Here is a 12,438-nt window from a genome sequence, read left to right as displayed (position 1 = left end):
AATTGACCTGTTGGCTTTTACAGTTTTATTAGATTGTGCTACGAAAACAGGCTGCGTCTTACACTCTTGTGTAATGTGATAAATTCGTAGCTTTATTTAGTTTCAGAGGGAAATGAGTACTTCTGCCTGTCAGTTTTATTTAAGGTTGTCCATTTATTCCAGCCCATCCTCACATCTGTTAGAAGGTGTTAGATTTGGGTTCTTACTAATAGAAGTTCCACTTTTGGTGCGTATCCACATTCACTGGATATGAGCAATTGCACACTCTGTTTGGCTACTCTACTAGTAGGATATCAGCTCATATACCGTGAGTAGAGAAAAACAAAATGGCAGAGCGTGTTGCTGAACCAACCGAGGATGAAATAAAACCTCTACTTGAAAACAAAACCCCCAAAATTGTGATCAAGTATTTAAAAGAAGCATAAATAGCTTAATATAGAATATAGTTTTTTGTTTGTTTTTCCCCCCACCTGTTCTACACTCCAACCCAGTTGGTGGCGCTAATGCACCTTTAAATTGGTTTGCCAACCACCAAAAACCCCTAAAGAAGAAGAAGAAGCCAAACCCCCCCAAAAATACAAAAAAGCAACAAAATATGGAATTAAAGTATTTGATAGTAAGAACGTTCTTTTTTTATTTTTCAAGAATTATTATTATTATTGCATTTTTCGGGGGCAGCACGGTGGTGTAGTGGTTAGCGCTGTCGCCTCACAGCAAGAAGGTCCGGGTTCAAGCCCTGTGGCCGGCGAGGGCCTTTCTGTGCGGAGTTTGCATGTTCTCCCCGTGTCCGCGTGGGTTTCCTCCGGGTGCTCCGGTTTCCCCCACAGTCCAAAGACATGCAGGTTAGGTTAACTGGTGACTCTAAATTGAGCGTAGGTGTGAATGTGAGTGTGAATGGTTGTCTGTGTCTATGTGTCAGCCCTGTGATGACCTGGCGACTTGTCCAGGGTGTACCCCGCCTTTCACCCGTAGTCAGCTGGGATAGGCTCCAGCTTGCCTGCGACCCTGTAGAAGGATAAAGCGGCTAGAGATAATGAGATGAGATCGCATTTTTCACAAATTGCTCCTGTTATTTCACTGGTTTGTTTACATTCTAAGCGTAAATTATTTTGTCGGACGTTTTGTATAAAGTTTTTATTTATCGAATTTGCAAAAAATGAAAATAAAAATGCTCTGTTTCTGAAAATCCAGTGAATGTGGATAGAATAAAACAGTTATTCCACTCAATCTTGTTGTACATGGCTTATTGACAACTTGGTGCTCCGCGCCTTGTCGGCTATCAGCTCGTGTATGATTTGATTTCATGGAATAACTGTTAAATATATCTCTGGAAACACGGGAATTTATGTCGTTCAACCACTCTTAAAAATAAAGGTGCTCAACATTTTTCTGGTTTTACAATTAAATCAAGAATCACGATTCATGTAATGGTAAGAAGTGATTCTTCAGGGTGTTTTTTTTTTGTCGTACTCGACAAAGGTGATTAAAGAACCATTCATCAAAATGTCCTTTAGAAGAGTTCAAAACGCTTGATAAGAAATATAATGGTTTAGTGTGCGTGTATATGGAGGTGATTATAAGAAATTGTGCACTGATTGGTTGAGAAATTCTGACTATTTCTCGATAATCACCTCGAGCAACTCGACAAAATGGCTGCCAATCGCTTTGTCACCGTAAGTGAGGAAGAATTGCAGATTATGAAAGAAAATGCTGTTCCTAAAATAAAAGCACTAAAGACGCTCTGAAGTTTGGTCTATAACTATTCAAAGGTAAGGTGGACTTGTGATTTATTTTATCGATTTCAAAACAAAGTATGTGACTCAGCGTAGATAAGTGACACAAGTCTGTGAGCACTGTTTTAATATTTGCATGCTGTTTTGGAAGCTTTAAATAAATGATTTTTTAAATAAAATTTTTAAAAAATTGTCACTGGTGTATTTATACTAAAACAATTATCCGCCTCAGGCTTAGTGAATATTGATGAATAATAACCTCGACTTCATCTCAGTTATTATTCACCTCGCCTTCGGCGAATAATTGTTAAATAATGTGAAGTTCTCAGTGTTTATTACAGTAAATCCAACAATCATGATAGTGCTTCATCGCATAGAGCCATGGCTATAGACAAAATCAACGACTGTTAAAAAAAAAAAAACCCAAACAACTTGGACGGTGTGGCTCCAAGCCCTTCTGTTTGATAGAACTGAAGCCTCCGCCATGTTGTCAAATTTGGAGCCAGAACCTGCGCAGTAGAGATGAGAGCCGAAGTCAGGTATACCTACTGATTTTGTAGGCCCGCCCCCTTCTCCCAGAACCCAGGTCCAGCATGTTGCCAAGCCTGTCAATCGCTTCATTCTCAAGTGTATTCACACTTTACAAAAAAATAGAAAAATGGTTTAAAAACTAATTTCTGGGGGAAAATAAAAACATGCAGATATTAGCATAAGGAACACTAATGGTTTGAATTGGACACTGTACATGGAAAGACAGTTTAGACTAGAAAAGTGAAATGGAAATGGGCTATTTTGTCATTGAAACACACGAGGATGGGCGGAGCTACACGTTATACTGCAGCCAGCCATCAGGGGCTGTAGACCTGGGGTTGCTTCACTTGTATCGATGTTATGCTATCCATGTTTTTTAGTCATTGGACAAAACCAGTGGAAGCAGGTGAGGGTCAAAACCAGGAAATCATAAAACAAGGGTTTGAGGCTCGGATTTAAAGATGCGAAGACGGTACACACAGGAAGATTTTGTGAAGAGACAAAGAAACAACAAATACACAAACTATTCACTGTTTGAGTGAGCAATAACTCAAATCATCACTCTTTACAACCGCGGTGAGCAGAAAACAATATCAGAACGCACAATATGTCAAGTGGGTGGCACGGTGGTGTAGTGGTTAGCACTGTCGCCTCACAGCAAGAAGGTCCGGGTTCGAGCCCCATGGCCGGCGAGGGCCTTTCTGTGTGGAGTTTGCATGTTCTCCCCGTGTCTGCGTGGGTTTCCTCCGGGTGCTCCGGTTTCCCCCACAGTCCAAAGACATGCAGGTTAGGTTAACTGGTGACTCTAAATTGAGCGTAGGTGTGAATGTGAGTGTGAATGGTTGTCTGTGTCTATGTGTCAGCCCTGTGATGACCTGGCGACTTGTCCAGGGTGTACCCCGCCTTTCGCCCGTAGTCAGCTGGGATAGGCTCCAGCTTGCCTGCGACCCTGTAGGACAGGATAAAGCGGCTACAGATAATGAGATGAGATGAGAGACAATATGTCAAACTTTGAAGCGGATGGTGGAACCTGATGTGGTCTTCTGCTCTTATAACCCATCCACATCAAGGTTCACTCTGATCTGTGAACAGACAGTGGGGTTCTCGTGTTTGGTTCCAGAGCTTTGTTCATCATGTCGATTCCCATTCGATCACTTTCAGGAAACTCCTAAACACTCAACTCTTCCAAGAAAACTCAGCAATGCAGAAAAGCCTTCAGTACTCAGTATGAGTGCATATGAGGTGATTGATGACCCCGGTTACGACATGTTCTTGGAATTTTATTCCAAGCTAGCTTTCTTGCACTTGTGAGATTGTATAACTTGTAGTTTCACTGCCTGCAGGAGCTCTTACACCATCCTGTACTGAGCTGAGACTCACTGAAAAACACAACATGCCCAATGTCTTATTCTTGTTTTTCGGACTGATGAAAGCATTCCTCTGGCAAGGCTTCAATTCAGATCCAATCCCGTCTACAGCATGGACCATAATAGTAACACATTCTCCATCGAGCTCGTCTGTCCAGTCCCTTTTGCCAGAGATTATCTTGATTTATATTATGTGCATCTGTAAAAACACTCATATCTGGATGGTAGCTTGCATTCCAGTCAGGCGGGGCAGGCGATATGATCTTGTGATGTTGATATCATGATAGCAAGAAGATATTAAGTCAGAAACTTAATTTTTTTAAGTATCAGCACTAGCATCAGGTGTTGCAGCTTTTATATTTTTTGCTATTTATTTACTAGAGAGTTACTTACTAGACTAGACTATATTTGTATATTATAAGTTTAATTTCCGCTCATTTTCTTTCTCATAATTCTTCTATAAGTATTAGATTTAAAAAAAATCTGAATCCAGACTGGCCCTTATTTCAGTTTTGTTCGCATAACTAAGTATATTGTGACGTAATTTTTAAATAATATTGGCTGGCTTTTTTTCGTGGTATATCAGATATATTCCATTCAGCTAGCACGATATTGAACGAGTCGAAGACAAGTTGCTGAATGGAATATATCTGATAGACCATGAAAAAAAGCCAGCCATTATCTCATCTCATCTCATCTCATTATCTCTAGCCGCTTTATCCTGTTCTACAGGGTCGCAGGCAAGCTGGAGCCTATCCCAGCTGACTACGGGCGAAAGGCGGGGTACACCCTGGACAAGTCACCAGGTCATCACAGGGCTGACACATAGACACAGACAACCATTCACACTCACATTCACACCTACGGTCAATTTAGAGTCACCAGTTAACCTAACCTGCATGTCTTTGGACTGTGGGGGAAACCGGAGCACCCGGAGGAAACCCACGCGGACACGGGGAGAACATGCAAACTCCACACAGAAAGGCCCTCGCCGGCCCCGGGGGTCGAACCCAGGACCTGTGAGGCGACAGCGCTAACCACTACACCACCGTGCCGCCCCCAGCCATTATTATTATTATTATTATTATTATAGATACATGTTTCTTTCGGGTGTTCAACGCTTCTTTCTCTTTCAAAATTCTCTCAAAATCTTCCATATTTAACAAAGCAAACCTGGCAGCCATGTTTGTTCACAAATTGTTGCAGTTGCTCACTAGCGCGAACGTTTTACGTCCTCGACATGTGGCGTCATGTTGTCTTGACAGCTGTGCAATATCTTAAACCATATTCAACGCTCATTCTCCATTGGGTAGAGTAGAGTGACGTAATACACGTAGGATAAGCGATATGCTAACGATATTGCATGCTATCCAACCAAACGAATGAAACCCGCTAGAAGGGAATAGAACAGTGATTCCCAACCACTGTCAGCTGGGATAGGATCCAGCTTGCCTGCGACCCTGTAGAACAGGACAAAGCGGCTAGAGATAATGAGATGAGATGATACGATATGATGCAATGTTTTTGCTGTCCTTTGAGATTAGATGCGCTTATGGATTGAATTTTCTCTATTAAGGATTTTGTAGGTATTATTTCATTCACATTCATGCATTTTTTTGTATTCATGTTATTTTTCAAAGCATCTCAAAATGTCGTTAAGGTTCCAAAAGCATTCGGTTCATGGAGCTTATCACTCCTCTCACTGATTAAACGTGAGTTGAAATTCTGGACAAAAACAAGACCATCATCAATTCCACCCGTTCCACAGGGAGAGCAATTCAGCCGCTCGCTGAGGAAATCAGCCATATCTCCAGTGTCACACTTTTTTCCAAGCACTTTGAGCATGTTCCCTACAGAGCTATGAAGCGGCTTCCTTATTCGTCAAGAAAATGAGCTGAGCCGCATCGAACACATGACAGCGAATCATCTATTCAGTGTGTTCAATATTCATGCAGCTTTAGTTGACAGGCGACACTTTGCTTTAAATATTGACGACCTTAATACATCTCCGCAGAGATTACTTTTATCTCCTTAGTGTCCGTGTTGGATAATTATTAGACGTAAGGAATAAAAACACTTGGGTTATGCTGTTATAGGAAAATAATCAACAACAAGGTGGAGTGATGAAGCAGTTTGTCACCAAGAAACCATGAAGCACAACATCCTCTGTTCTAATTAATTAAAGCACGTTTTATCCATTTATAGTTACATTTAATGTTCTGGAACGTCCACAAAGCAAGTTAGCTCCTGTTATCACTTATGTTATAGCAGATAACTGAGAAAAGGCCAAACTGTTCTCTGGCTTTAGACATCCATATCATGGAAAACTTGGTTAAAAATTATTGACACTGGAGACTCCTGACAAAAAATGTGAAATAAACATGTCCTCACAGAAAACTTCACCGTAGCAACAACAACTCTTATTCTATCCACATTACTGTGAGTATAGAGAAAAACAAAATGGCGGAGCGCATCATGTCAGATATATCACTTTGTTATCAAGTATTTAAAATAAACACAAATAGCTAAAAGAATATAGGGTTTTTTTTTTCTTCCCCAATATCTCCTGTTCCACACTCCAGCCCAGTCGGTGGCAGTAATGCACCTTTAAGTTGGTTTGGCAACCACCAAAAAAAACTAAAGAAGAAGAAAACGGCGGAGTGTTTTGCTGAACCAACCAAGGACGAAATAAAAACACTACTCGAAAGCAAAACCACAAAAATACACACACAAAAAAAGCAACAAAATATGGAATGAAAGTATTTGATGGTAAGAATGTATCTTTTTTTAATTATTTTTCAGGAATTATTATTATTATTATAGCGTTTTTCACAAATTGCTCCTGTCATTTCGCCGGTTTGTTTACATTCTAAGCGGAAATTATTTCATTGGACGTTTTGTGTAAAGTTTTTATTTATCAAATTTGCAAAAAAATAAAAATGCTCTGTTTTCTCAAAATCCAGTGAATGTGGATAGAATAAAACAGTTATTCCACTCAATCTCATCGTACACGGCTTATAGCCGACTTAGCGCTACATACCTTGTCGGCTGTCAGCTCATGTACGACTCGATTTTGTGGAATAACTGAAATATGCTGTACAAGTCCCTGTGTAAGTTGTTACCATCCATCCATCATCTGTAGACACTTATCCTGTTCTACAGGGTCGCAAGCAAGCTGGAGCGTATCCCAGCTGACTATGGGCGAGAGGCGGGGTACACCCTGGACAAGTCGCCAGATCATCGCAGGGCTGACACACAGAGACAAACAACCATTCACACTCACGTTCACACCTACGGTCAATTTAGAGTCACCAATTAGCCTAGCCTAACCGGGCGGCACGGTGGTGTAGTGGTTAGCACGGTCGCCCCACAGCAAGAAGGTTCTCGGCGAGGGCCTTTCTGTGTGGAGTTTGCATGATCTCCCCGTGTCTGTGTGGGTTTCCTCCGGGTGCTCCGGTTTCCTCCACAGTCCAGAGACATGCAGTTAGGTTAACGTGGGGTGGCCTTGGACTGAAATGCCCTTGAGCAAGGTACTTAACCCCTGACTGCTCCCCGGGCGCTCTGATGTGGCTGCCCACTGCTCTGGGTGTGTGTTCACTGCTTCAGATGGGTTAAATGCAGAGGATGAATTTCACTGTGCTTGAAGTGTGCATGTGACAAAGGTTTCTTCTTCTAACCTGCACGTCCTTGGACTGTGAGGGAAACCGGAGCACCGGGAGGAAACCCACGCAGACACTGGGAGGAAACCCACGCAGACACTGGGAGAATATGCCAACTCCACACAGAAAGGCCCTCGCCGGCCGCTGGGCTCGAACCCAGAACCTTCTTGCTGTGAGGTGACCGTGCTAACCACTACACCACCGTGCCGCCCCAAGTTGTTACAGTGGGGCAAAAAAGTATTTAGTCAGTCACCAATTGTGTAAGTTCTCCCACTTAAAAAGATGAGAGAGGCCTGCAATTTTCATCATAGGTATACCTCAACTATGAGAAACAAAATGAGGGAAAAAAAAATCCAGAAAATCACATTGTCTGATTTTTAAAGAATTTATTTGCAAATTATGGTGGAAAATAAGTATTTGGTCAATAACAAAAATTCATCTCAATACTTTGTTATATACCCTTTGTTGGCAATGACAGAGGTCAAATGTTTTCTGTAAGTCTTCACAAGGTTTTCACACACTGTTGCTGGTATTTTGGCCCATTCCTCCATGCAGATCTCCTCTAGAGCAGTGATGTTTTGGGGCTGTCACTGGGCAACACAGACTTTCAACTCCCTCCAAAGATTTTCTATGGGGTTGAGATCTGGAGACTGGCTAGGCCACTCCAGGACCTTGAAATGCTTCTTACGAAGCCACTCCTTCATTGCCCGGGTGGTGTGTTTGGGATCACTGTCATGCTGAAAGACCCAGACACGTTTCATCTTCAATGCCCTTGCTGATGGAAGGAGGTTTTCACTCAAAATCTCATGATACATGGCCCCATTCATTCTTTCCTTTACATGGATCAGTCGTCCTGGTCCCTTTGCAGAAAAACAGCCCCAAAGCATGATGTTTCCACCCCCATGCTTCACAGTAGGTATGGTGTTCTTTGGATGCAACTCAGCATTCTTTCTCCTCCAAACATGACAAGTTGAGTTTTTACCAAAAAGTTCTATTTTGGTTTCATCTGACCATATGACATTCTCCCAATCCTCTTCTGGATCATCCAAATGCTCTCTAGCAAACTTCAGACGGGCATGGGCATGTACTGGCTTAAGCAGGGGGACACGTCTGGCACTGCAGGATTTGAGTCCCTGGTGGCGTAGTGTGTTACTGATGGTAGCCTTTGTTACTTTGGTCCCAGCTCTCTGCAGGTCATTCATTAGGTCCCCCCGTGTGGTTCTGGGATTTTTGCTCACCGTTCTTGTGATCATTTTGACCCCATGGGGTGAGATCTTGCGTGGAGCCCCAGATCGAGGGAGATTATCAGTGGTCTTGTATGTCTTCCATTTTCTAATAATTGCTCCCACAGTTGATTTCTTCACACCAAGCTGCTTACCTATTGTAGATTCAGTCTTCCCAGCCTGGTGCAGGTCTACAATTTTGTTTCTGGTGTCCTTTGACAGCTCTTTGGTCTTGGCCATAGTGGAGTTTGGAGTGTGACTGTTTGAGGTTGTGGACAGGTGTCTTTTATACTGATAATGAGTTCAAACAGGTGCCATTAATACAGGTAACGAGTGGAGGACAGAGGAGCCTCTTAAAGAAGAAGTTACAGGTCTGTGAGAGCCAGAAATCTTGCTTGTTTGTAGGTGACCAAATACTTATTTTACCAAGGAATTTACCAATTAATTCATTAAAAATCCTACAATGTGATTTCCTGGATTCTTTCCCCCCATTCTGTCTCTTAGTTGAAGTGTACCTATGATGAAAATTATAGGTCTCTCATCTTTTTAAGTGGGAGAACTTGCACAATTGGTGGCTGACTAAATACTTTTTTGCCTCACTGTACCATAGAATCAATAATGTATTAGAACAAGTTCATTGAATACAAACCTCTAATGTGCAGCTGCTGTTATAGAGAATTAATCAACACCTTTTTAACCAACTAGAATTCATGATTCGGTTTAAATCAGAAGGCAGTGCAATCAGTCGTGTGTGTACAGTCTAGAGTAACGTCCTGGTTTAAAGCAACCACAATTAACGGCAACATTTGAATAAATACAGTTTCAGTCATGAGGTCTACTTTGTTCTGATATACAATAGTCAGTTGTTGCCTTGTTGTGTTGGCAATTAACAGTTAATGAATAATGATTCTCAGCTGGTGCTCGTCATCCCTGATTAATCTGAATTTCAACATCTGGAGAGAGTAATTTCTTTTTTGCACAATAATAATGTTGCTGGATTTTAAGCCACATGTGGCAGGAAGTTGATGCTGATGTGTTAGATAGCCAAGAAGTCTGGGGTCAAAACACGGGCATATCGGCTCAGCAGATGTAAATCTATAATGAAGAAGTGGTTAAAACCTGAAGTGTTTAGAAAAGCTAAAGTGATAGAATATACAGTACGTAGTGTGTATAATATGCTGACAAAGCAATATGTGAAGCCATTTTTTTGATACATGATGGGGAATTTGGTGAAGTACGAGCAAAACAGCATTGTCTGAAGATTTTTTGATCAGGATTTTAACATGAAATAACTAAAAGAAATACTTAAAGTGCAGTGTATTGCATTATTATACATACAGGACACTTTTTCCATGGAATAAAAACACGTGTTCTGTTCCCTTCTAGCGGGTTTCATTCATCTGGTTTGATAGCATGCGATATTGTTAGCGTATCGCTTATCCGACATGTATTACGTCACTCTACCCAATGGAGAATGAGCGTTGAAGAAGGTTTACGATATTGCATGGTTGTCAAGACAACATAACGTCACATGTCGGAGGCGTAAAACTTTTGCGCTAGCGAGTGAGCGACTGTGACAGTTTGTAAACAAACACGGCCGCCAGGTTTGCTTTATTAAATACAGAAGATTTTGAGAGGATTTTGAAAGAGAAAGACGTGTTGAACACCCGAAAGGAATGTATTGCCGCTTTTCCACTACAAACGCGGCTGAGTCGGGCTGAGCCGTGCCGTGCTGAGTCGAGCTGAACGGGGCTGTTGGAGTTACATTTCGACTACAACCGCGCTGAACCATGCTGGCTGGAAGTGCGTGGACACATTGGGTGGAGTTAGCGAAAGTGGGTGGACGTCACGTGATGTCGTTAAGCAGCGCAAACAGTGACATCAGTGAGCTTTTAAGCAGTAGTCTCACGACCCGGATAGTAAACAATAAACATGGAGGACATGGAGTCGTTAGTGTTGCTGGTCTTGGTTCTGTGGCTTGCTGTCACCGACAACGCCAACAGATACTGGCAAGAGCGTATAGATGAGGCGAGGCACATAAGGCTTCATAATTCTCGTAATTCGTAATTCTTCTTCTTCCGGGTTTACGGTGTTTACAGATCCCAGCGTGCTCGCGGGGCGTGTGTGGGCGTGTGAGGACACTCCTCCTCACCAATCAGTGCACAGGGGAGTGTCTGCTCACGCCCCTAGCCTCACTCGGCACGGTTTGGCTCGCTTCAGCCCTACTCCAAAACGGTGCGAGTTTTAGGGGCTAAGTCGAGCTGAGTCGTGCTGTTTTTTGGTAGTCGAAACGCGAGCCGTGTCGGGCTGAAGTGAGCTGAAGTGAGATGAAAAAGGGTAGTGGAAAAGGGCCATATATCTATAATAATAATAATAATAGCAATAATATTGGCTAACTTTATTTCATGGTATATTAGATATATTCCATTCAGCTACTCGTCTTCGACTCATTCGGTATCATGCTGGCTGAATGGAATATATCTGATATACCATTCAACACCAGCCAATATTATTTAAATATCAAATATAATATCAATCAGTTTTACAAAGAATTAATAAGAAATCTAGGAAAACAGGGAACTAGATAAGTACAAACTTGTATCTAAGAGTATAGATGCACTGATTTCATGAAAAGTAACTAGATGAGTCTCAAGGTATTCGATACTGGATTTGGAGCTTCGGTGTTCTGTGACATTTTACCTTCCGCTGTCGATGTTTCTCTGCCCTGATTCTCGTATTCCTCAGAAGTAAACGGAGCGCTAATTAGAGGAGAATTTACTAGAAGCAGAGACAATGTTTTATTCATTATGTTCACCAATTCATGTCTCCAATTGCGATGAATAATAGCAAAGTGACATGACTTTAATTAGAAAATGTCATAATTAGATGGAAAACTCCACATTTCATCTTGTCAGTTCTTCGAGGTGACTTTTAAGAAAGTCATTGCAAACTTTCGGTTTTAAAATCCAATTAAGCCTTGGAAGCACACTTTTCAAGCAAAATTGCATTAGTTATGAGGAGAACTTCTCCAGGAGAACTGCTCCAGTCAAAAGAGACAAAAAGCAGCAAGAAGTGTCTAGTCTCACCTCCTGGGTCTTTCTGAAATTAGTGTAATGGTCCCTGTTATCTTCATGAGTCACTTCCCAGCAGGAAATGAAAGTGGGGAAAAGAGGAAGTTGAAAGGACTCGTTAAAATCTTTATTGAGTCTTTCTTCAACCAGGAGAGGAGAATTACTCCGAAGATAAAGAATTCTCAAGTCTTCTTGTCGTCTGCAGTAAATCGGACACTCTTTTCCGCTCTCGTTCTGCTTCTTCTTTTTGCCCTGATTTTCAGGAACATTTAGCAGGGTTTGAGTCCAGGACTGTCAGCTCTCTGTCCTCCTCTGTTTTTAAGAAGACATCATGATGACTTAGGAAAAGGTGAAGGTTATCGGCAATGTTTTAATTTCACGACAATAACAAAAAAACAAAACAAAAACCAAGTGTTGCCAGGGGCATGGTGGTGTAGTGGTTAGCGCTGTCGCCTCACAGCAAGAAGGTCCGGGTTCGAGCCCCGTGGCCGGCGAGGGCCTTTCTGTGTGGAGTTTGCATGTTCTCCCCGTGTCCGCGTGGGTTTCCTCCGGGTGCTCCGGTTTCCCCCACAGTCCAAAGACATGCAGGTTAGGTTAACTGGTGACTCTAAATTGACCGTAGGTGTGAATGGTTGTCTGTGTCTGTGTGTCAGCCCTGTGATGACCTGGCGACTTGTCCAGGGTGTACCTCGCCTTTCGCCGGTAGTCAGCTGGGATAGGCTCCAGCTTGCCTGCGACCCTGTAGAACAGGATAAAGCGGCTAGAGATGAAGTGTTGCCAGGCAAAACAAACCTCGCCCAGTAGCACTTTTATGATAAATATGAAGAAAGATATCGCGAAAAAACGATTTTGAC

General features: G+C 42.2%; 1 protein-coding gene across 1 annotated transcript in view; it reads left to right on the top strand.

Moving 5' to 3' along the window:
* The window catches only part of vipr1a (vasoactive intestinal peptide receptor 1a), a 78,704-nt gene that overhangs the window by 33,834 nt on the left and 32,432 nt on the right, over positions 1–12,438 (top strand). The window lies entirely within an intron of this gene.

This window comes from Neoarius graeffei, chromosome 23 (genome assembly GCF_027579695.1).
Source record: "Neoarius graeffei isolate fNeoGra1 chromosome 23, fNeoGra1.pri, whole genome shotgun sequence".
NCBI classification, from domain to species: domain Eukaryota; kingdom Metazoa; phylum Chordata; class Actinopteri; order Siluriformes; family Ariidae; genus Neoarius; species Neoarius graeffei.
Note: the sequence above shows the minus strand (reverse complement) of the source record. Positions and strands in the feature narration are given on the sequence as shown.